This window comes from Colobus angolensis, unplaced genomic scaffold (assembly GCF_000951035.1).
Source record: "Colobus angolensis palliatus isolate OR3802 unplaced genomic scaffold, Cang.pa_1.0 Scaffold206, whole genome shotgun sequence".
Taxonomy (NCBI): Eukaryota; Metazoa; Chordata; class Mammalia; order Primates; family Cercopithecidae; genus Colobus; species Colobus angolensis.
Window position 1 is genome coordinate 1,906,983 of NW_012115222.1, and position 25,764 is coordinate 1,932,746.

The 25,764-nt window shown below is 37.4% G+C and overlaps 1 long non-coding RNA gene across 1 annotated transcript in view; it reads right to left on the minus strand.

Annotated features, from left to right (window-relative positions):
- Positions 1–1,406: 1,406 nt before the first annotated feature.
- LOC105511881 overlaps positions 1,407–25,764 on the minus strand; it is a 57,089-nt gene continuing 32,731 nt past the window's right edge. The window contains exon 3 of the long non-coding RNA XR_001001785.1: positions 1,407–1,679. This is a non-coding gene — a long non-coding RNA (uncharacterized LOC105511881). The remainder of the gene's footprint in view (positions 1,680–25,764) is intronic.

Sequence of the window (25,764 nt, forward strand, 5' to 3'; positions counted from 1 at the left end):
ATCACTATGCATTCAGCTCTTTAACATACCACATCCCATTTAATATAAACAACAAGTCATCTTATGGATGAATACATGAAGGCTCGGAGACTGCAAGTGACTTATATAAGGTCATACAGCTAGACAGTAAATAGCATATTTAACACTTGACCCAAATCTTTGGGCTTCCTACTCACTGATGCTTTTCCCACAACTCCACAGACCAAGTGCATATGGATATAAAACCACAGTACATTTCAACATAGTTCAGTCAGATCAATTTGGTACTTAAGCCTGCTCGTTTTGCTATAGATGACAGGTCAAGCTTAAAAGTACTACATGATATTTTTCCACATGGCTCCTGCTCCTTCTAGTCTTTATAATTCTTTCCTGTTGGGGCCCAACTTCTTCATTTACCTGGCTCTTATCTCTGGCTTCCAGCTTACACATTACTTTTTTCCCACTGCTGTAATTAGCCCCTGAACTCCCGTCATCTTGGATCTTCCATGCTACATTCATTGTTCCTTTCCAATCTCTTTTATTCCTTTTTTTTTCCATTGAACTCTTAGCTTCTACCGATTTCCATTTCTTTTTTTTCCAGGTACTAAGTTATCTCTCCCTTATTTTATACAACTTCCTATCTTCCCACCTGCTCCCAAAGTAATCAATCCCAATTAATCAATTAACTCCCCATTAATCAACTATCTCCCAATTAATCAATCTCCACTAAGAGTTCCTTACCCCTCCACTGAGCATGGCTATTTTGATACCTTTTACCCCAAACAGAATATTTATAATTATTTTTATACCTTTGTATGGTATCCATTTTAAAATTTTACCATATTCTTTAATAGCGACTCAACTGCACTTCTCTGATATTAAGACCATAGATAATATACCTCAAGAATACGTTTTTTTCATACCAACAATTCCATGGTTGTCAGCGTCCAAGTAGTTAAAAGCATGTCTCTAAAATTAATCAAACCTGGGTTTGAGTCCCAGTTCTGCCATTTAATAATTCTGTGAGCTTGGAAAATTTTCTAAATCTTCTGTTTCCTTATTTGTAAAATGAAGAGAGGAATACTTACTTTATAGGTTTCCCGTGGTAATGGTGTGGATAATGCAAGTAAAGTGCTGCAGATGTTAGTGAACTCAATGTAAGTAGCAAGTAAACGCCCCTCGTCTTAGCCTCACTACTGCATCAGCTCTCCATAAACCTTGCAAAACAAATCTTTTCCTTCTCCAAGACCCATCCCACCCACCTCTCAGCCTCAGCACTACCTCAACACATTATCTGTGTTGAAACCAAGAAAATCTCATCATGCCACTTACACTAAGGGATTCATAGGAAAAATGCCAAATATGCATCCTTTGGCACAGAATATTTTGTGCCTTACCCTTTTTGGAGTAAGCTATAAAATTTCCTCTAAGTCATAAAACTCTAGATTTTAATCTCAAACATTTTCTTTTTGGAAACAATGAAAGTCTCTTTGTGCTGCACTGGAATTCAAAAAAAAGCTATCCAGTGTCTATTTACATTAATTATACTGGTGATTGACTATGGCTATGCCAGAGAATGTATTCCAGGCTCAAGTTCTATTTTTCGACTACTGTGCTGAGGATCGTCAGACACCTGTCCTATGTAGCAGCTGGAATATTTAAGCATCATGGTATTTTAAAATAGCAGACAATTGCTATGGCTGCAAGAAAAAGAAAAAGAAATTAATTAAAATAACAGATAAGCCAAACCACAAAGACATACTTTAAACCAGGGGTTTTAACACTGAACACCCTGATTTCAATTTTTTCAGTGCTATCTAAATAGAAGTACATTATAATACAAGATAATACAAGCCTATGGCCCCAAGCAAAGTCAGATGGAGAAAAAAGTACATTTGGCTAAAGATAAATGAAAAGAAAAATTTCTTCCTCACCTCTACACCTTGATTGTAGTTCCTGGAATCAAATCAGAATGGAGCTAGGCTCCCTACAAGCCCCATTGGAATGGATAAGGGAAACTGTGAAAAACTCTAAGGGATCAGCAAGTCGTCTGCACTGGAAGGAATCTTCAGAGATTTTCCTGACCCTCGTCTAAATCCAGTCCCTTTGTTTTATCGAGCAGGAAACTGAGGATTAGAAAGATAAACGGACAGTGCCAACATGAATTCTAAAGATTGTCAAAGGAATCATGATAATAGTGAGATTTAAAATAATATACCTTCTATTTCTCACCCAGTGCTAGGTGAGGAAGGCTGGGTATAGAGTAAAATTGGTCTAAGTGAATATGGTAACCCACTGGGTTACCAAATCAGGAATAAGCATGTGACCTAGTATCAATCAAACAATGTAAGGGAAATTTTTATGGGGATTTCTGGAAGGAATTTTGATCCTTAATAAAAAGAGAAACAGTGAGAAGGGCTATATCTTCTGGCTGTGAATGCATTACTTTGAAGATGCAGTTCCTGGAGCTATCATAGGTATACTGCAAACTTGTTTTAGACAAACCTTAGAAAGAAAATCAAATCACTGAGGGTGGCAGAAGGGAAAGACACAAAGAGCAATGGTCACTGAGAGTATTGTTGAATTGCTGCACCCAACTAGTAATTTAGTAAGTTACTAAATTTACTAAAAATTATTGCATTGTGCACTTTCAACGGGAAAAACTATGGCATGCAAATTGTACCTCAAGAAAGTGTAAAAAGCAAAAATTTGATGAATTGTTGAAATACCTTAATCATTCAGTAAAGGATTTAATGTAAACAACTGGTCTACCCAGTACCAAACAACAACACATAAGGATGCAAATATATTCCTTTAGGTGGATTAACAGATAAGTTGTTCTGACTGAAAAATTATTAAATTAAGGCTAAACTGAATAAAAGAAGAGAAAAAGGGTACTGAAATGTCAAAACAGGAAGCAATCATTGAGAGCTGCATTTTAGGAAATACATTCTAATATCTGAGGCACAGCCTCAACTGGGCTTGGACAAAAAAGAAGTATTTGGAGTAAAACAAAAAAGTGTTTAGCATATTCTGACAGTGGAAAAAAGTAGGGAAGTGCAATTGTTAAGGGTTAGGTTGAGTGTTTCGGTTTGTGTTCAGAAAGGGCTATTTATAGTTATTTAGATTTCAAATTAATATTCAGATACTTTTAAAGGTAAGATTTTCTTAAACCTTTGAGGTCAACATCCGAATCTTTCACTTAAAAAATCTAATATTTGTGTATAAAATAAGAATAATCACTTTCAGATGTTCTTTTATTGTTCTTTTTCACTGAACATGAATTCAAGTGATTCATGTTGAACAGATTACAATCATGTAAGTAATTATGTTTAAATACTTAATTATACTTTGCCACATTTTAAATTATAAATTTAATAGATTTGATTTTTTGCAAGCATTTCAAGTGTCTGCACAGGCACACTTATACCCTAAAAAGTAAGGCCTTCCACAGCTCCTATATCACTTCTATAGAGCTAATTAATTGTATCTATAAAAATATGAATCACGATTGTTCATATTCTGAAACTGATTTTAACAAATTATTCAAATTCTATTATACTTTTTCACTTAAGTCACATATCTAAACCAAATCATATTTCAAATGAAAGCGACATGTGTAATCTCTTAGATTAAATAACACACATATTTCCCTTATGATTGTGTAAAATGTTTTTATATAAAAGCCTAAATATCATGGGTTTCATTTTACTTCATTGCATCCATTTTAATTCTAAACTTTTCTGAGTTTCAAGAGATTTACTTAGTGAAGGAAATTTACCATCTCAACTATTAATAGAATGAAGTTGTTAAATCAAAGTTCTAAAATCTTGATAGTTATTTATTGTTCAGAAATTTAAGACCAGTGAGTGGAACTTGAAATCTATACTTCCATGATTTTTCCAGAATCACAAAATAGATTGCAGCTATTTTATACAAACTGTGTCAGCAAGTCTATGCAGCTCACAAACCGATTTTAATCACCTAACTGGGATAGCTAGAATTGTGCATCCTTACCATGACTGCAATTAACTTCCTTCATGCTGAGACTTGATTTCATTAATCTCCTTACTGTCTGATAGGACTCTGCAAAATTTTTGCGTTCTTTTAGTCCTGATTGGATTTTGTATGCCTCTCATACTTTGGTCTGACTCTAGACATACTCATAATCCTTTTAATGACACACTTGACTTTGCAGTGGATCTGGCCCACAGCGTCTTCTATCCTTTAACAGAGTTCTTTTTGTCAAGGATCAGGTGCCAAAGAAGAAAGTTGGTGAGGTCATGGAACTGATGCCCAGGTCATTATTTTCATGATAGAAGGTGATCTGTAGTGTGGAATGGTTAGAATGGAAGTCAAGCAGGGAATAAATGCAAGGTAGTCAAGGAAGACTCACTAGGTGAAGTAAGACTAGTGTCCTGATAGAGAAGTAGAGAAGACAGAAGCTATAAGAATGTGGTCCTAAAGGAAAAATGGCTCCATTTACTCTGGGAAATTTACGATGATAAAATCCAGGGGTAATGCCACACCCATATATGGAAATTATGTTGGGAAAGTGAACCTGTGCAAAATTAGAGAGTGAAAGATCTCAAAGTGGAGAAGCCTAAAATGTACTAATGTAGATGTAAAAGGCATTAGGGTTGATGGCAAAGGTAAAATGAAGAAAGAAATTTGATCCAAGAGCTCCAGTTATCTACTAAGAGAACCCCATGCCAAAAAATCCCTTATCAACTAACATTTTGGACAGTCCAAGGATGTATGAGCAACAAGCCAGCCACCTCTCCATTTTAAGCCACATCTGATATATCAAAAATTTCAACTGGTGACAAGAACTGAAGTAATACAGTTTCTTTAGAGCTGGTAGTGATAATGGAATTTGATCTGTGGCAACTTTAAAAATAGTGTTTTGAAAATAAAGTTTTGAAAAGTTGATAAAAATATGTTCTTGTACTACATTAAGCTAATCACATCTTTATTTAAAATCATACTCCAAGGTTGGTCTACATTGTCTTCTATATTATTGCAAATGTTTCTGAATTGGACAGCCTGTGATTCAAATAGAAAAAGTGAAATATAAGAAGCCAGAAAACTTATTGCTCATAAATTTCCTTAAAGGAAAGAAGAGGAAGAAATGCTGGCACTCAGCTTGTTTCCCTAAATGGTGAATAGCTTCATCATCCCACCCCTAATTCAAGTGCTTAGAAATTTAGCAGAACAATTGACGACAAATTTAACTTGATCTTTGCCAGAGATACGAAAATTTTAGTTACAAATAGGATTGCCATATTTATCAAATAAATATTCAAAATACTCAGATAGATTTGAATTTCAGGTAAGTAGCAATTTTGGTAGAAGTATTTAACCAAATATTGCAATAATGCATGGGACATCCTTATACTAAAAAGTTATTTATTATTTATTTGAAATTCAAATTTAACTGAATGTGCTGAATCTTATCTGGCAACATTAGCTTTAAAGTGAGTAGAGTTTAGTGACTTGAAATAAAAAAGTCATGAACCAGAGGCTGTATGACAAATACAACTCCTAAGGGTAATAACTTTACCCAAGACTCTCATCTCCTTCCATTACCTATCCCATGCTCCCATCCCTGTAATATTTTTTAAATTTTTAAATTTTAAATTTTAGTACAATTTTTACATAGGGATAGTCAAGTGAGTAGCAACTTTGAAAACCAGCTTGACTCTAACAGAAAATCAGTCCTTCTCCCAGTCAGAAGGCATTCTAGATTTAAAAGTTTCATTTATCTATGTCAACATTTTTAGCTAATAAGGAAATAAGCACAGTTTATACATAGTTGTTACAACCTACTAAATTAGCTAAACCTTTGCCTGTTTAACAACTAATATACATGTCATATAAATGAAAATAAGTAACAGATTACTGACTTCACATTGTTAACTGAAATTTTAACAAAAAGTGCTCAATTTGTCATATGTTGGTGGTAAAAAGTCATCCTCTTTAAATGTCAAATGTATGAGAATAAATGAAATTCCTGGAGAAGGAAGTGAAGCGAAGATAGAATAACCGTGGTATCAGTACAGACAGGGAGAGGAAAGAAAGAAAAAAGGTTAGCAAATAAATGCCTCCCAAGGTGTACTGGGTAGAATAATTACCTCCCCAAAATTGTCCATGGCCTAATTTTGGAACCTGTGAATATGTTACCTTATATGGCAAAAGGAATTTTCAAGATGTGAATAAGGCCAGGCACAGTGGCTTACATCTGTAATCCCAGAACTTTGGGAGGCCAAAGTGGGAGGACTGCATGAGCCCACGAGTTCAAGACTTGTCTGGACAACAAAGGAAAACCCTGTCTCTCTGTATAAATAAAATTTAAATAAATAAATAAAAATATGTGAATTAGTTTAAGAATCTTGAGACAGGGAAATTATCCTGGATTATCCAGGTGGGTTCCTGAGTCTTCAAAAGTGGAGAACCTTCACGAGGTCAGGAGATCGAGACCATCCTGGCTAACACAGTGAAACCCCGTCTCTACTAAAAAACACAAAAAACTAGCCGGGCGAGGTGGCGGGCGCCTGTAGTCCCAGCTACTCGGGAGGCTGAGGCAGGAGAATGGCGTAAACCCGGGAGGCGGAGCTTGCAGTGAGCTGAGATCCGGCCACTGCACTCCAGCCTGGGCGACAGAGTGAGACTCCGTCTCAAAAAAAAAAAAAAAAAAGGTGGAGAACCTTTGCTGGGTATATAGAACCAGAGCGATAGCAGCATGAGAAGGACTAGACCCACTGTTACTGGCTTTGAAGATGGAGGAAGGGGCCATGAACTAATATGGTTAGGCTTTGCGTTCCCACCCACATCTCATCTTGAACTGTAATCCCCATAATCCCCACATGTGAAGGGACAGATCAGGTGGCAGTAACTGAATCATGGAGGTGGCTTCCCCCATGCTGTTCTCATGATAGTGAGTGAGTTCGCACAAAATCTGATAGTTTTATAAGGGGCTCTTCCTCCTTCGCCTGGCACTTCTCCTTCCTGCTGCCTTTTGAAGAAGGTACCTTGCTTCCCCTTTGCTTTCCACAATGATTGCAAGTTTCCTGAGGCTTCCCCAGTCATGCTGAACTGTGAGTCAATTAAATCTCTTTCCTTTATAAGTTATCCAGTCTCAGGCAGTACTTCATAGCAGTATGAAAATGGATTAATAAATGAACCAAGGAATATAAACTTCTAGAAACTGGGGGGAAAAAAATGGATTCTCCCCTAGAAAGGAACTAGAAAGTTCCTAGAAAGGAACTCAGTGCTGCCAACACCTTGATTTTTAGCTCAGTGAGAACTATGTTCTGGCTTCTGGCCTGTAGAACCAATTACAATAAATTTGTGCTGTTTTGAGCCACTGTTTGTGGTAATTTGTTAAAGCAGCAATAAAAACCAATACATTCAAGATTTGACTGTTTTTAATTAAAACACATACAATTTTAGAGTGGGAATTTTCCCAGGAAAGGTCTGTGTTGTGATCTCTACAAGGATATAAAAGGATTTTCTCTGGATACCTGCCTGTGAATTTGCATGCTAAGTCCCATCCTACCCCCTCATCTTCACCCCTGACATTTACAGAGAGTTTCTAAGGATTGTCAAGATGGTGGCTACTCCACATGCAAAAGAATGAAGCTGGACCCTTATCTCACACACAAAAATCAACTCAAAATGGATTAAAGGCCTAAGCATAGACCTGAAACCATGAAACTTCTAGAATAAAATAGGGAAAAAGTTCCTTGATAGTGGCCTTGGAAATGATTTTTTGGATAGGAAAAGGTCAGGCTACAAAACCAAAAATAAACAAGACAAACTACATCAAATTAAACAATCAGCAAGATGAAAAGGTAACCTACAGAGTGGGAGAAAATATCTGTGAACCATATGTCTGGTAAGTGGTTAATATCCAAAATATACATGAAATTCACACACTCAATAGCCAAAAATATCTGAATGACCCAATTTAAAAATGGGCAAAGGACATGAATAAACATTTCTCCAAAGACTAACTGTCCAACAGGTGTATGAGAAGGTGCTCAACATCACTAATCATCAGGGAAATACAAATCAAAACCACAAGGAGATACTACCTCATAGTTGTTTGGATGGGTCTATAGTCCTAACTACTCAGGAGCTAAGGCGAAAGGATCATTTGAGCCCAGGATTTGAGGCTACAGTGAGCTATGTATGATCACTCTAGCCTGGGTGACAGAGTGAGACTCTGTCTCAAAAAAAAAAAAAAAAAAGAAAAAGAAAACATTAATATTTTATTGTAGAAACCTTAAAAGGACCTTAAAGAAAAACCAATTCAACATCACTCATTTACTACATAAAGGTCTTTTTCAAATTCTTTGTGTGACAAAAAAATGAGTTGAGCTACCAAATTAAGGCAGAATTGTTAATCTGATGACAGTAGTATGAATAATTCAACAGAAGCAAGGAATTTTTGTATTGATGTATTGACTCATTTACAAAGCTAGAAGGAACTTGTCTGTTGTTTGTAAAATTTTTCTGTTTAAATTAGAGAAAACGCACCAAGCAATAGAGTGAGCATTTAGCACCTTAATCTTAGATGATGAATTCATTAAAGAATTTAATGGCAGGCTATTAAATAATTTGTATTCACTAGCAGAATACAGCAGTATGGTGACAAAAATCTATCAGACTTAGAATTAAATGTGGTATATTTGCTAAAAAGAGTGATCATGTAATTTAAAAGCAAGTCTAGAAATTAGCTGGTTAACATTATGTGTTTTTCAATATTTTGATTTTTTCTCTTTATAAATGGTTTCAGCATAGTTTTTAAAAAGAGGTCCCAATTACTAGTGTTCTTATACACCAACAACAGCCAAACCAAGAGCGAAGAGCCAAATCAGAAAGGCAATCCCATTCACAATTGCCACAAAAAAAAGAATAAAATACCCAGGAATATAGCTAACCGTAGAGGTGAAAGATCTGTACAATAAGAATTACAAAATATTGCTCAAATAAATCACAGAAGACACAAACAAATGGAAAAACATCCCATGCTCATGGATAGGAAGAATCAATATAATCATAATGGCTATACTGCCCAAAGCATTTACAGACTCAATGCTATTCCTATCAAACTACCAATGACATTCTTCACAGAACTAGAAGAAACTATTTTAAAATTCATATGGAACCAAAGAATAGACTGAATAACCAAAGTAACACTAAGCAAAAAGAACAAAGCTGGAGTGATCATGTTACCCAACTTCAAACAACACTGCAAGGCTACGGTGACCAAAACAGCATGGTACTGGTACAAAAACAGGCACACAGACCAATGGAACAGAATAGAGAGCCCGGAACAAAGGCAGCACATCTATGACCATCTGATCTTCACAAAGCTGACAAAAATAAGTAATGGGGAAAAGATGCCCTATTCAACAAACAGTTCTGGGAAAACTGACTAGCCATATGCAGAAGATTGGAGCTGGACCCTTTCCTTAGACCACATTCAAAATTAACTCAAGATGGATTAAAGACTTAAACGTGAAACCCCAAACTATAAAAACCCTGGAAGACAACTTAGGCAATACCATCCTGGACATAGGAATGAGCAAAAATTTCATGGCACAGATACCGAAAGCAATCACAACAAAAGGAAAAATTGACAAGCAGGATCTAATTAAACTTAAAAGCTTCCACACAGTAAAAGAAGCTATCAACAGAGTAAACAGATAACCTACAGAATGGGAGAAAACATTTGCAAACTATGCACCTGACAAAGGTCTAATATCTAGCATCTATAAGGAACTTAAACAAATTTATAAGAGGAAAACAAACAACCACATTAAAAAGTGGGCAAAGGACATAAAGAGACACTTCTCAAAAGAAGACATACATGTGGCCACCAAGCATATAAAAAAAAAGCTCAACATCTCAACATCACTGATCATTAAAGAAATGCAAATCAAAACCACAATGAGATACCATCTCACACCAGTCAAAATGGCTATTACTAAAACATCAAAAAAAAAAAAAACCAAAAACCAAAAAACAAAAACAGACGCTGACAAGATTATGGAGAAAAGGGAACACTTATACACTGTTGGTTGGAATGTACATTAGTTCAACCATTGTAGAAAGCAGTATGGTGATTCCTCAAAGAGCTAAAAGCAGAACTACCATTTGGCCCAGCAATCTCATCACTGGGTATATACCCAGAGGAATATAAATCATTCTACCATAAATACACATGTACATGAATGTTCGTTGCAGCACTATTCACAATCGCAAAGATGTGGAATCAACCTAAATGCCCATCAGTGACAGACTGGAAAAAGAAAATGTGGTATATATATACCATGGAATCCTATGCAGCCATAAAAAAGAAAAAGATCATGTCTTTTGTGGGATCATGGATAGAGCTGGAGGCTATCATTCTTAGCAAACTAATGCAGGAACAGAAAACCAAATACCACATGTTCTCATGTATAAGTGGAATAGAAATGATAAGAACTTATGAACACAATGAAGGAAACAACAGATACTGGGGTCTACTTGAGGAGGGAAGATGGAAGGAGAGAGAGAAGCAGAAAAGATAACTATTAGGTACTGAGCTTAATACCTGGGTGATGAAATAATACGTACAACAAACCCCCGTGACACGCATTTACCTATGCAGCAAACCTTTACATGTACTCCCAAACCTAAAATAAAAGTTAAAAAGGAAATAAAGTTCCCAAAACTTTATTTCTCTCTAGCTTCTTTTCCAAGAGCAAGTGATTACATCATGACGTTTCTAACTATGAATGTCACACATAAAATATGATACCAATTGAAAGTATATAGCTTGTAAGTACCTCTGGGAATTAAAGAAACAAAGACAGCTCCATCAGTGTTAGTTCAGGTATGCTTTTGAACAATGTTCTGTCTACATATTTGGGTTTTCTGATTACCTAACTTTCCTTTCTTGTCTACATTTCTCAACAAAGATTTTTAGTTTATCTTAGAGTATTCATCATGGCTCAACTTATAATTTCAAGCGAAGTATGATTCAGAATGCCCTTGATTTTTAGCCCTTCATACCCTTTGGTTATCTAAAAGTTACCTGTTCTGATGTCCACATCAGTATGCTAAAGTTAGGAGACTATGATACTATATTCCAAAGATTTTCCTCAGAGAAGTGAAGACAGTTGTCTAATCAGTCTGAAGTGCTTTTCTTTTGCTTATAAATCAGGTGCTCCGTAAGTTATATTTCTTTCTTTCCTTATCTGTATTCATGCCGCAGCTGATGAAACTGTGCTATTATCTTACAAATAATCTGGCATTTTCTCTGCAGAATTGTAAAACCAATATAAATCAGCTGAGAATTAAGGAAAGTGGTAATAAAAACCCTGAGGCAAAGTTAATAAATTATGAGGTTTCTGATGCATGATTCTGATTTAGATTAGTTTCCAAGTAACTGTTTGAGGGTCAAGAAAGAATACATAAACTGATGATGATTTGGGTAAAATCTGTAAGAAATAGAAACTTGGTGTCGATATAAAATGATGTTAACTGTATTTATTATACAACATCAACATCAACATCAACATGTACCTGACAATGAAAGAATGCTCTGTAGCTAAAGCCAATGATGAGAGAAATTTGGTAGATGATAGATAGACAGACTGCACTGATTCCACCGGCCCCCAGTATTTTGTATTCCTTTGAGATGTCTCAGTGCCTGGTCAGCAGCTGGTGGAGAAAGGTCAGAGTGAGCTGCATCATAAATCAATGGTACAGAGAGGCAGGGTGAGTGGTTGGGTAGAGGTAGGGGAGTGGGGGACTTAATAGGAATAAAAAGAGGAATAAGTTTTAAGATGGCAAGTTAATGGTTACTGAACCAGAAAACTAACACTGCAGGTTACAGAAATGGCTAACATCAAAACTTTGCATTACAATGAGATCTAACTCAACTTTAGAGTGCTTTTACTTCTACAGTTTCTAATAAACTGAATAAAGTTTCTTAAAATGCCAAATTTATTCTCCAAAAGTTTAAGCATTGGTAAATTCAGAGGGCGTACTAGTAGGGTTTGTAAAACAAACAAAGAAAATCCACAAAAATATTATTTTAGTAATACATTTGCAGACTTGTTCATTATTTAACTTATGCCATGTATAACTCTGAGTTGCAATTGCTGGTTCTATATTTGAATTCTCATCAAGTATAAAATAATCATGCTGAATCCAAAAACTCATTTCAGAAGAGATGTACAGTTATAATTTTTTTAACATCAGTAAAGATCCTCTTCAAAGTTCCACTAAAATTATACCATAAGTGCTACCATTTCTAGGGTTTATAGTTTTTAAAGCAAAAACAAAACAAAAAAAAGGGATATTTACCTGAGTATACCAAATAAACAAATATTTTAAAACATTTGTTTAAATTGTAACTTTAGCATATTGTAATTTAGAGGAAAACATCCCAGAGATCTTTTAGCTTAATTATCCTCATAGTACTGATAAGACAGTCATGCACATTGCAACCCTGGGTGCCCAAAGTCACACCACAAATTAAGGTCACAGGCAGAAAATTGAATCTAGGTCTCCTATTTCCTGGTCCATCTTCCTCTCTTCACCAGAAAAAAATTTTTTAATGTATAAAGACTATCATGGTGAGATATTAAAAGTATGCTTCAGTAATGATGTTATGTTTTATCTGAGTCAATGTTCAGTATGAGTAGAATATAATCAAAATTAGAGAGAAGATAGAAAAGAGTCAGGAAACGTGCTGGTACGGTTATCATATCTTGATAGTGTGTGTTTGTAAAACTTAGAAGAAAAACCTGGGATTCAGTTGCCCAGATATATTTAAAGAAATGTGGTTGTTCTAGAGGAGTTTTTTCAAGTAATAATACAAAAAAATAGCATCAGTTTTGCTATTGTTGTAGGAGTAGTAGAATTAACAGAAATTCATCAATTGCCTCATTTTTTTTTTTTTTCTAGTGAAAGGAGATGGCCAACATTCAAGAATTTGCAGGGCTACTACAAGGAAGTGCAGATTCTTCTCACAATTGTTTCTTTTCTCACGTCCAAGAGAATTCAGCATTGCTTAAGCATATTTGTCCCCAGGGTCTAGATGACAACTGATTGGAGTGATGTTTGCCCTGTGCTTTTCAGACTTGATTAAAATGACTAGTGGAATGAATGTGTGTTGTTGTGTTGTGGTTCATAGCCTTCTAAATTTGATAAAGAAAACTAGAATTATATCCAATCTTACCTGATGTTTTAAACAAAATATTTACAGTGTGCAATGAAGATATCTTTGTCCTTTATATGACCTGGAAAATGGTTTAGAAATGATAGCTCAACTGGGTGCCTTGATATGATTAAATATATATTTAGTTGACTACCTAAGAACTTGCATGACAAAAATGAAAATGTAAGCCTGTGGTTTTTTTTTTTTTTTTTTGATCTTCCCTAAGAACTACTTATGTCTGAATGTGAATACAATTTTTAAAGTAATGCTCGTTAGAAACATAAAAATAAGAAAAGATACTGTATTTTTTTTTCACAGAAAAGTGCTTCTATAATTTTAAATAGATGCAATATGTAGGGGATTCATCCAACTCTGTATCAGAAAGGAGACTGAAGAAACGAATACAAAATGCATCTGTTTATCCTATTTTCAAATATAATCAAAATTGAGATCTTTTAGTAGATTTTAATCATCTTTAGTATTTTTAATTCTTCCTTAAATTTATCTTTATAGCACAAATCTCTCTTGCCATGATTTGGATCCAATTCCCATTTTTCACCTTTAACAGAGGTAAATCAGTGGGTAGTGTCTATGATATGTGATAACCTTCAATTGAAAAGCAACCATCAGTTTACAAATGTTTTGTATTTTCAAGGATGGATCTGCTTCTATTGAAATTAAGAATGTAGGTGAAGGCTCAGGACTGTCACTCTGTTTACAGACTCACATGAAACTCACGTTACCGAGAATTTATAATAAGACATGCTCATAGTATATTTTAGAAGTGAAGAAAAGCATGACAAATCGATTGAACTATAGGAAAATCTCAATTTAGATAAGTGCTTGGCTCTGATTTTTTGTCAGTGACTTGTGCAGGATCTCAAAATCATATGAAGTGTGGCATTAAAGAGATAGGGCTCGGTCACAAACTTAGCTTTGCTTGGAAATTCTAAACATGGTCAGACCATTTCAAAGTGCTTCACAAAAGATGTACAATTACTTACAAACTAATGCAATCTGTGGTCCCAAGATAAGGATTGAAAGCAGAAGGAAACAAGTGAGTCATTACAACTATTGGCTTCTATTTTTGATAAGATAAAGGAATTGCCTGCTTGAGTTCTAGCTGCTTCCTATGTGAATATGCACAAAGAATGTAGGTGTGGTAAATAAAACAGAAGAAGCTATTTTAATACATTTTCATAATATTTTGCATGTAGTTTTAGACTGCGTTCATCTGATAGAATCCGATCTTCAAAATAATTACATAATAAATTTTTTTTAATTTAAACAGACAGTTCTTATTTTTGCTAAAGTAAGTTCTTGATTTGGTGGTTGCTAGGCTTCTATTTGCATTATATTTCATATGACTTAAATTATCTACAATTAATCTTTCAATATTTAAATGTTTTTCTTTTTCTTTTTGGCTAGGACTATTGGTCACATAATTATTAACATGTCTAGGCTTTGGGGCTTTGTGTAGCAGTTAGGGAAAAAGTATATAAAGATGAATCTTTTTTCTTCCTTCAAAATTCTGTGCCTTTCCGATTTACTGTAGCCTGAAGCAGAAGGTCACTGTCTGATCCCCAAACTTCTGATGGTTCACATCTTCATTTTGCTGCTACTGATAGACTCGCCTTCCTGGTCTTCGTACATTTTGACTTAACTCTTTGTGTCTTTTGTGAGCATACACACACAAACCTGGAGGAATGTTTTAAAAAGATGACTAATAATCAGAATGGCAAACACGTATCTGGGATTTCCAATAAGGATATCCTGTGACAAATTTAATTTCAAACTAGGAATCTCTACTAGCACCTAGCAAATACATTGGACAATGAAGGTAAATAGAGAGGAATGATAAGTGCTATACTGCTGAATTTTATACTTGGTGTTCACCACTTTTTCTTTGATGGTAATAACAATATCAATAGCTAACATTTTTTGAGCATTTACTAATACATGGACACTGTTACACATACCTTATCCATTTGCTAATTCAATCCTCACAACAATCTACAAGGCAGGAATCATTTTCTTCCCAATTTTACTAATAAGGTAGCTGCATCACAAGGAGGTCAAGAAAGTGCCCAACGTCACATAGTCAGGATGTAGTAGACGAGAAATACCAATATAGGCAGTCTCATCCTAGAACCCAGGCTCTTGCTTAGCACAGGGATCCATCTTCCTCTTTTGTACATGACCTAAGGCATAGCTGCAAAAGGATATTTCTCCTAAAATAATTGAAGACACATCGGAACCACCTGTAAGTTCTCTAATTATATTTGAATAACATTTGTGTTGCTATTTCCTTCTCTGATAATTATCCTCTATTCTCCTTCCATCTGTATGGCTGTAATAGAAACATCCATATGACCCTGTCTTCTAGACCATAGTTTATTGAACGGCAAGTGGGCATCTGACTCAAGATGAGCCACTGAGATCTCTGCCAAGGTATACGGTGTAGGTAGAGGTTTCAGTTTTAGCCTGACTATCTTCTTGAACAGCAAAAATATAAACGTGGGCCGGGAGCAGTGACTCACACCTGTAATCTCAGCACTTTGGGAGGCTGAGGCAGGGGGATCTCCTGAGCTCAGGAGTTCGAGACCAGCTTGGGCAACATGGCAAAACCCTGTCTCTACCCAAAATACAAAAAATTAGCCAGGTGTGGTCATGCAAGCCTGTAGTCCCAGGTAATCAGGAAGCTGAGATGGGAGGATCACTTGAGCTTGGGAGGCAGAGGTTGAAGTGAGCCAGGGTCATGCCACTGCATTCCAGCCTGGGTGACTCCATCTCAAAAAAAAGTAAACTTGGAAGCTGGTAGCAGTGGCCATCTAATACCATACTACATGGACCAGGTAAAAGAGAAAGCTGGTCTGCAGTAAAAGAATAAGCAATCCTTCCCTGGGTTACTACAGGAGACAGATTGCATAACTGTCCCCAATTCTTTATTCCCCTTCCTGTATGCCACTCCCTTAACAGTATGACTCAGGTCTTCCCAACCAGAGGTGGAACCAGTGGCCCACTGCTTAGATCTGGGTTGGACTTGTGACTTGGCAATAGTGACAGAGTGCCAGTTTCAAATCTTGATCACAAGAAGCCTTGCATATTTACAATTTTTATCTTCTCCCTAAGAACATGCTTGGCTAGCTTGCTAGAAGGATAAGAAGCATAGCTATGGAGCCACAGCCAACATCATCCTAAAAAGCCAGGAGAGAGCTGACCCACCAACTGACTAAAGAGACAAGGAGATGCTCCCCTGAGATCACCCAATCCTGCTCCAGATGAGCAGAACTGCCCAGTCAACCCATAGACTTGTGAAAAATAGTAAATCATGATTTTTATAAGGGTGGTTTGTAATGCAGCATTAGCTAACTGACACAGTTACCTGCAGTATTCCCATACATTAACATACTAGAGGCCTGGATAAGTTGCAGTAGCAGGTTTCCGTAACTGACACTTATAGTCTTATAATAAATTTTCCATTTGTCTTAAGTGTTCTCGATTGGGTTTCTGTTATATGCAACCATAAGAATCCTAAGTGACGTGGGTTTTATAAGATCTGAGAATAACAAAAACAGCATCTTACTTTTACAGAGTCCTATAAGAGGTAACCAGTTCTGTAACAGTGCATTAAAAAGAGATACACCATGAGCTTTGTTCTGAATGCTTCAACGTGTTTGGGGCTGGATCTCTACTTTTGTTTTGTTGGTGGTGACACTGGCAGATTTTTATTTTTATTATTTATTTATTTATTTATTTATTTTTTGAGATGGAGTCTCAATCTGTCGCCTAGGCTGGAGATCTTGCCGTGACACTATCTCGGCTCACTGCAAGCTCCACCTCCCGGGTTCCCGCCATTCTCCTGCCTCAGCCTCCCAAGTAGCTGGGACTACAAGTGCCCATGACCATGCCCGGCAAATTTTTTTTTGTATTTTTGGTAGAGATGGGGTTTCACCATGTTAGCCACGATGGTCTCAATCTCCTAAACTCGTGATCCTCCAATGTCACTAATATATAAATATATCCACACTGCAACAACTTAAAAGTCTACATATGCCTGAAGCATTAAAATGGAAAATTTCCCCTTTGCTATTCCCAACCTATAGTAAAGACCCTCCTCAGAGGAACCAGAGTTAATAGCTGAGACAGCTAATCAGGAGCAAGAACTTTGAACTTGCACCTTTACTGAAACTTGGCCAATTGAAACCTGGCTGGAGAAGATAAGAACCTACAAAATTGTCAAAGAAGTGGACTGGGTTTTACTGTTGCTTCTTTTGCAGTTATTGGATCTGCTTTTAGGGTAGCCTGTTGCTTGTTTGACCTGAAAATCCTCCATAGACCATTTAATGATGTAAGTATTAAGCTGATCTCTCATCTGAATAGATGCCGGAGATGGTGAGCCCCTAAAACTTGAGTGTTTTAGCACAAAGAGGTTCACATAAGAGTCTGGCTTTATGGGTAAGCTAAGTGTTCTTATTGTGTGACAAGTATTAGTCTTTTTGAGATAAATGTTTTATTTTATATGTTTAGCTTAAGATCTCATGGTCTTAAAAATGTCACTTGTTCTTATGAATAAACATTCGTGTTTGTTTGCAGGATTGCTGATACGGAACTGAGCTCTAAGAAGCTAAAGGAGAGTCATGGCACATGGCAATGCTGTTTTGAGGCCCACAAGATACTTGTCAGTCTTGTAAGCACCATAGGAACCTTCACAGAGGGAGGGGACACCATTAGCAATGGCGATGATAAGGTTCCTTCAGTAGCCACAATAGTAAACATGGACCCAGGGGAGCCAGAGCAGGGAAGAAAGAAGGTGATAGATACCTGTTGGAGATCAGGATAGATAGACTACACAACAATTGGAAATAATCTGGGTGTCAAATATTCATACAAGCCTAGTTTTTAATTATAGACTGTTAAAGCTAAGCTTGCAATATACCAGCTACCATTTATGTAAGTATACACCAAAAGAAGTATTTGGAAGGATATACCCCAGAACTTATACACAGGATATCTCTGAATAATAACATCAGGGGTTCTTACAATTCTTGTACTTTTGGCTTTAGTATTTTCTAATTTCTTGTAGTGTAAATATACTAGTTATATAATTTTTAACAATTAAAAATTATCCCAAAGGGGAGAAATAAAAGAATGTATATCACATTTTCCTTAAGATAAACATCTGCTTTGTTTTATGCTTATGATTTTTTTTGAGACAGAGTCTTGCTCTGTTGCCAGGCTGCAGGCTGGAGTGCAGTGGTGGGATATCAGCTCACTGCAAGCACCGCTTCCTGGGTTCACACCATTTTCCTGCCGCAGCCTCCCAAGTAGCTGGGACTACAGGCGCCCACCACCATGCCCGGCTAATTTTTGTAATTTTTTTTTTAATAGTGATGAGACGGGGTTTCACCATGTTAGCCAGGATGATCTCGATTTCCTGACCTCATGATCCGCCTGCCTTGGCCTCCCAAAGTGCTGGGATTACAGGCGTGAGCCACTGGGCCCAGTCACGATTGTTTTTAAAGAGCATGCGAAAGCATCTTTTAATTTTTTAGAATATCAATAGTTAAAATATAATTTCCTTTCCTTGTGACCTGATTATTTGGACCTGCAGCACTTGGGTGTATACTGATAATTTGGTAACAGGCCTTTTATAGTCACTACTGGGACTTGGTTTATAAGTTCTTAGGGATAAAATGATAGGGATGTGATTGGAGAACTTATCTAAAAGTAAATAGGTCTGCATGTCACTGAAGTTACTTGTTTGATCCTGTTTGCTACATATTCAATATCCCTCTAGGTTTTTGGAGTTCTATGGAGTTATAACAGGAAGAATAAAGAAGGCATCTGTGTCTTCCTGTGTGCCCTAATAGAAGAACATATATCTATGGAATCTTCAGGTTGGACTTTGTTATTGAAGTGCATAGAGTGGCCAAATATCTTGATTCACAAGAACAGTTCCCAATTTTAGATACTGTCAGGCCATTTGTCTTGAAAAATAAAGTTTAAAAAGAGAGGCTTTAGACTTTAAATGTGTGAACTGTATAATACAGGAACTATCTTTCAATAAACCTATTTTTTTAGAAAGAAGGGGATACTAGTCAGGTTCCAAGATGGCCACTTAGGAATAGCTCCAGTCTGCAGCTCCCAGCAAGATCGATGCAGAAGATGGGTGATTTCTGCATTTCCAACCGAGGTACCTGGTTCATCTTACTGGGACTGGTTGGACAGTGGGTGCAGCCCACAGAGGGTGAGCTGAAGCAGGGCAGGGTGTTGCCTCACCTGGTAAGCGCAAGGGGTCAGGGGATTTCCCTTTCCTAGCCAGGGGAAGTCATGACAGACTGTAACTGGATAAACAGTACACTTCTGACCAAATACTGCAGATTTCCCATGGTCTCAGCAAGCGGCAGACCAGGAGATACCCTCCTGTGCCTGGCTGGGCACGTCTGAGATCAACCTGGGATGCCGCAGCTTGACAGGGGGAGGCGTGTCCACCATTGCTGAGGCTTGAGTAGCTCACAGGGTAAACAAAGTGGCTGGGAAGCTTGAACTTGGCGGAACCCATTGCAGCTCAGCAAGGACTACTGCCTCTCTAGAGTCTACCTCTGAGGGCAGGGCATAGCAGAACAAAAGGCAGCAGACAGCTCCTGCAGACTTAAATGTCCCTGTCAGACAGCTCTGAAGAGAGCAGTGGTTCTCCCAGCATGGCATTTGAGCTCTGAGAACAGACAGATTGCCTCCTGAAACGGGTCCCTGACCCCTGTGTACCCTGATTGGAAGACACCTCCCAGTAGGGGCCGACAGACACCTCAAACAGGTGGGTGCCCCTCTGGGATGAAGCTTCCAGAGGAAGGATCAGGCAGCAATATTTGCTGTTCTGCAGCCTCCACTGGTGATACCCAGGCAAACAGGGTCTGGAGTGAACCTCTAGAAAACTCCAACAGACCTGCCGCTGAGGGGCCTTATTGTTAGAAGGAAAACTAACAAACAGAAAGGAATAGCATCAACAAAAAGGACATCCACACCAAAACCCCATCTGTAGGTCACCAATATCAAAGACCAAAGGTAGACAAAACCACAAAAATAGGGAGAAACCAGAGCAGAAAAGTGGAAAATTCCAAAAACCAGAGTGCCTCTTCTGCAAAGGATTGCAACTCCTCACCAGCAATGGAACAAAGCTGGGTGGAGAATGACTTTGACGAGCTGACAGAAGTAGGCTTCAGAAGGTTGGTAATAACAAACTTCTCTGAGCTAAAGGAGCACATTCTAACCTATCTCAAGGAAGCTAAAAACCTTGAAAAAAGGTTAGATGAATTGCTAGCTAGAATAAACAGCATAGAGAAGATCTTAAATGACCTGATGGAGCTAAAAACCACAGCACGAGAACTTCATGACAAATGCACAAGCTTCAATAGCCAATTCAATCAAGTGGAAGAAAGGATATCAGTGATTGACCATCAAATTCATGAAATAAAGTGAGAAACAAGATTAGAGAAAAAAGAGCAACAAGAAATGAACAAAGCCTCCAAGAAATATGGGACTATGTGGAAAGACCAAATATATGTTTGATTGGTGTACCAGAAAGTGATGGGGAGAATGGAACCAAGTTACAAAACACTCTTCAGGACCAGGCGCTGTGGCTCACGCCTGTAATCCCAGCACTTTGGGAGGCCGAGGTGGGCGGATCATGAGGTCAGGAGATTGAGACCATCCTGGCCAATATGGTGAAACCCCGGTTCTATTAAAAATACAAAAATTAGCTGGATGTGGTGGCATATGCCTGTAATTCTAGCTACTTGGGAGGCTGAGGCAGGAGAATCACTTGAACTGGGGAGTCAGAGGTTGCAGTGAGTTGGGATCATGCCACTGCACTCCAGCCTGGTGACAGAGAGAGACTCCATAAAAAAAACAAACAAACAAAAAAGAGAACACTTTTCAGGATATTATCCAGGAAAACTTCCCTAACCTAGCAAGGCAGGCCAACATTCAAATTCAGGAATACAGAGAACACCACAAAGATACTCTTTGAAAAGAGTAACCCCAAGACACAAAATTGTCAGATTCACCAAGGTTGAAATGAAGAAAAAATTTTAAGGGCAGTCAGAGAGAAACGTCAGGTTACTCACGAAGGGAAGCCCAACAGACTAATAGCAGATCTCTCAGCAGAAACCCTACAAGACAGAAGAAAGTGGGGGCCAATATTCAACATTCTTAAAGAAAAGAATTTTCAACCCAGAATCTCATATCCAGCCAAACTAAGTTTCGTAAGTGAAGGAGAAATAACATCCTTTACAGACAAGCAAAGGCTGAGAGATTTTGTCACCACCAGGCCTGCCTTACAAGAGCTCCTGAAGGAAGCACTAAACATGGAAAGGAACAACCAGTACCAGCCACTGCAAAAACATGCCAAATTGTAAAGACCATTGACACCATGAAGAAACTGCATCAATTAACGGGCAAAATAACCAGCTAACATCATAATGACAGGATCAAATTCAAACATAACAATATTAACCTTCAATGTAAATGGGCTAACTGCCCCAATTAAAAGACACAGACTGGCAAATTGGATAAACAGTCAAGACCCATCAGTTTGCTGTATTCAGGAGACCCGTCTCACATGAAAAGATGCACATAGGCTGAAAATAAAGGGATGGAGGAAGATCTACCAAGCAAATGGAAAGCAAAGAAAAGCAGGGGTTGCAATCCTAGTCTCTGATAAAACAGACTTTAAACCAACAAAGATCAAAAGAGTAAAGAAGGCTACCACAAAATGGTAAAGGTATCAATTCAGCAAGAAAAGCTAACTATCCCAAATATATATGCACCCAATACAGAAGTACCCAGATTCATAAAGCAAGTCCTTAGAGACTTACAGAGAGACTTAGATGCCCACACAATAATAATGGGAGACTTTAACACCCCACTATCAATCTTAGATCAATGAGACAGAAGGTTAACAAGTATATCCAGGACTTCAACTCATGTCTGGATCAAGCGGATCTGATAGACATCTACAGAACTCTCCACCCCAAATCAACAGAATATACGTTGTTCTCCACCACATCGCACTTATTCTAAAATTGACCACATAATTGGAAGTAAAACACTCCTCAGCAAATGTAAAAGAACAGAAATCACAACAAATTGTATCTCAGACCACAGTGCAATCAAATTACAACTCAGGATTAATACACTCACTCAAAACCACACAACTACATGGAAACTGAACAACTTGCTTCTAAACTGACTACTGAGTAAATAATGAAATGAAGGTAGAAATAAAGATGCTATTTGAAGCCAATGAGAACAAAGACACAATGTACCAGAATCTCTGGGACAAATTTAAAGCAGTGTGTAGAGGCAAATTTTATAGCACTAAATGCCCACAAGAGAAAGGAGGAAAGATCTAAATTCGACACCCTAACATCACAATTAAGAGAACTAATGAAGCCAGAGCAAACAAATTCAAAGGCTAGTAGAAGGCAACAAATAACTAAGATCAGAGCAGAACTGAAGGAGACAGAGACACAAAAAAACCCTTCAAAAAATCAATGAGTCCAGGAGCTGTTTTTTTGAAAAGATCAACAAAATTGGCTGCTAGCAAGACTAATAAAGAAGAAAAGAGAGGAATAAAATAATCACAATAAAAGATGATAAAGGGGATATCATCACCAATTCCACAGAAATACAAACTACCACCAGAGAATACTATAATATGTCTATGCAAATAAACTAGCAAATCTGGAAGAAATGCATAAATTCCTGGACATATACACCTTCCCAAGACTAAAGCAGGAAGAAGTTGAATCTCTGAATAGACCAATAACAGGCTTTGAGATTGAGGCAATAATTAATAGCCTACCAACCAAAAAAAGTCCAGGACCAGATGGAGTCAGCTGAATTCTACCAGAGGTACAAAGAGGAGCTGGTACCATTCCTTCTGAAACTATTCCAAACAACAGAAAAAGAGGGAATCCTCCCTTACTCATTTTATAAGGCTAGCATCATTCTGATACCAAAGCCTGGCAGAGACACAACAAAAAAAGTGAATTTTAGTCCAATATCCCTGATGAACATTGATGTGAAAATCCTCAATAAAATACTGGCAAACCAAATCCAGCAGAACATCAAAAAGCTTATCCACCATGATCAAGTCAGCTTCATCCCTGGGATGCAAGGCTGGTTCAACATACACAAATCAATAAACATAATCAATCACATAACCAGGACCAATGACAAAAACCACATGATTAACTCAATAGATGCAGAAAAGGCCTTTGACAAAATTCAACACCCCTACATGCTAAAAACTCTCACTAAACTAGGTATTGATGGAACATATCTCAAAACAATAAGAGTTATTTATGACAAACCCACAGCCAATATCATACTGAATGGGGAAAAACTGGAAGCATTCCCTTTGAAAACTGGCACAAGACAAGAATGCCCTCTCTCACCACTCCTATTCAACATAGTGTTGGAAATTCTGGCTAGGGCAATCAGGCAAGAGAAAGAAATAAAGCGTATTCAATTAGGAAAAGAGGAAGTCAAATTGTCTCTGTTTGCAGATGACATGATTGTATGTTTAGAAAATCCCCATTGTCTCAGCCCAAAATCTCCTTAAGCTGATAGGCAACTTCGGCAAAGTCTCAGGATACAAAATCAATGTGCAAAAATCACAAGCATTCCTATACACCAAAAATAGAAGCCAAATCATGCATGAACTCTCATTAACAATTACTACAAAGAGAGTAAAATATCTAGGAATACAACTTACAAGGGATGTGAAGGACCTGTTCAAGGAGAACTACAAACCACTGGTTCATGAAATAAGAGAGGACACAAACAAATGGAAGAACATACCATGCTTATGGATAGGAAGAATCAATATTCTGAAAATGGCCATACTTCCCAAGGTAATTTATAGATTCAATGCTATCCCCATCAAGCTACCATGGACTTTCTTCACAGAATTGGAAAAAAACTACTTCAAAGTTCATATGGAACCAAAAAAGAGCCCACATAGCCAAGACAATCCTAAGCAAAAGAACAAAGCCAAAGGCATCATGCTACCTGACTTCAAACTATACTACAAGGCTACAATAACCAAAACAGCATGGTACTGGTACCAAAAGAGATATATAGACAAATGGAACAGAACAGAGGTGTCAGAAATAACACCACATATCTACAACTAATCTTTGACAAATCTGACAAAAACAAGCAATGGGGAAAGGATTCCCTATTTAATAAATTGTGCTGGGGAAACTGGCTAGCCATATGTAGAAAGCTGAAACTGGATCCCTTCCTTAAAGTGCATACAAAAATTAACTCAAGGTGGATTAAAGACCTAAATGTAAGACCTAACACCATAAGTCTCTAGAAGAAAACCTAGGCAATACCATTCAGGACATAGGCATGGGCAAAGACTTCATGACCAAAACACCAAAAGACCAAAGAAACAAAGGTCAAAATTGACAAATGTGATCTAATTGAACTAAAGAGCTTCTTCACAGCAAAAGAAACTATCATCAGAGTGAACAGGCAACCTACAGAATGGGAGAAAATTTTTGCAATCTACCCAACTGACAAAGGGCTAATATCCAGAAAATCTAAAAAGAACTGAAACAAATTTACAAGAAAAAAACAACCCCATCAAAAAGTGGGCAAAGGATAGGAACAGACACTTCTCAAAATAAGATATTTATGCAGCCAACAAACATATGAAAAAATGCTCACCATCACTGTTCATCAGAGAAATGCATATCAAAACCACAATGAGATACCATCTCATGCCAGTTAGAATGGTGATCATTAAAAAGTCAGGAAACAACAGATGCTGGAGAGGGTGTGGAAAAATAGGAATGCTTTTACACTGTTGGTGAGAGTGTAAATTAGTTCAACTATTATGGAAGACAGCGTGGGAATTCCTCAAGGATCTAGAACCAGAAATACCATTTGACCCAGTGATCCCATTACTGGGGATATACCCAAAGGATTATAAATCATGCTACCATAAAGACACATGCACACTAATGTTTATTGCAGTACTATTCACAATAGCAAAGACTTGGATCCAACCCATATGTCCATCAATGATAGACTGGATTAAGAAAATGTGGCACATATACACCATGGAATACTATGCAGTCATAAAAAATGATGAGTTCATGTTCTGTGCAGGGACATGGATGCAGCTGGAAACAATCATTCTAAGCTATCACAAGGACAGAAAACCGAACACCCCATGTTCTCATTCATAGGCAGGAGTTGAACAATGAGAACACATGGACACATGAAGGGGAACACCACACACCAGGGCCTGTCGGCGGGTGGAGGGCTAGGGGAGGGATAGCACTAGGAGGATTACTTAATGTAAATGACAAGTTGATGGGTGCAGCGAACAAACATAGCACACGTATACCTATGTAACAAACCTGAACGTTGTGCACATGTGCCCTAGAACTTAAAGTATAATAATTAAAAAAAAATAAAGTATAATAATTAAAAAAATAAATAAATAAAATAAAATAAAAGAAGGGGATACAACACAGGGGTGACAT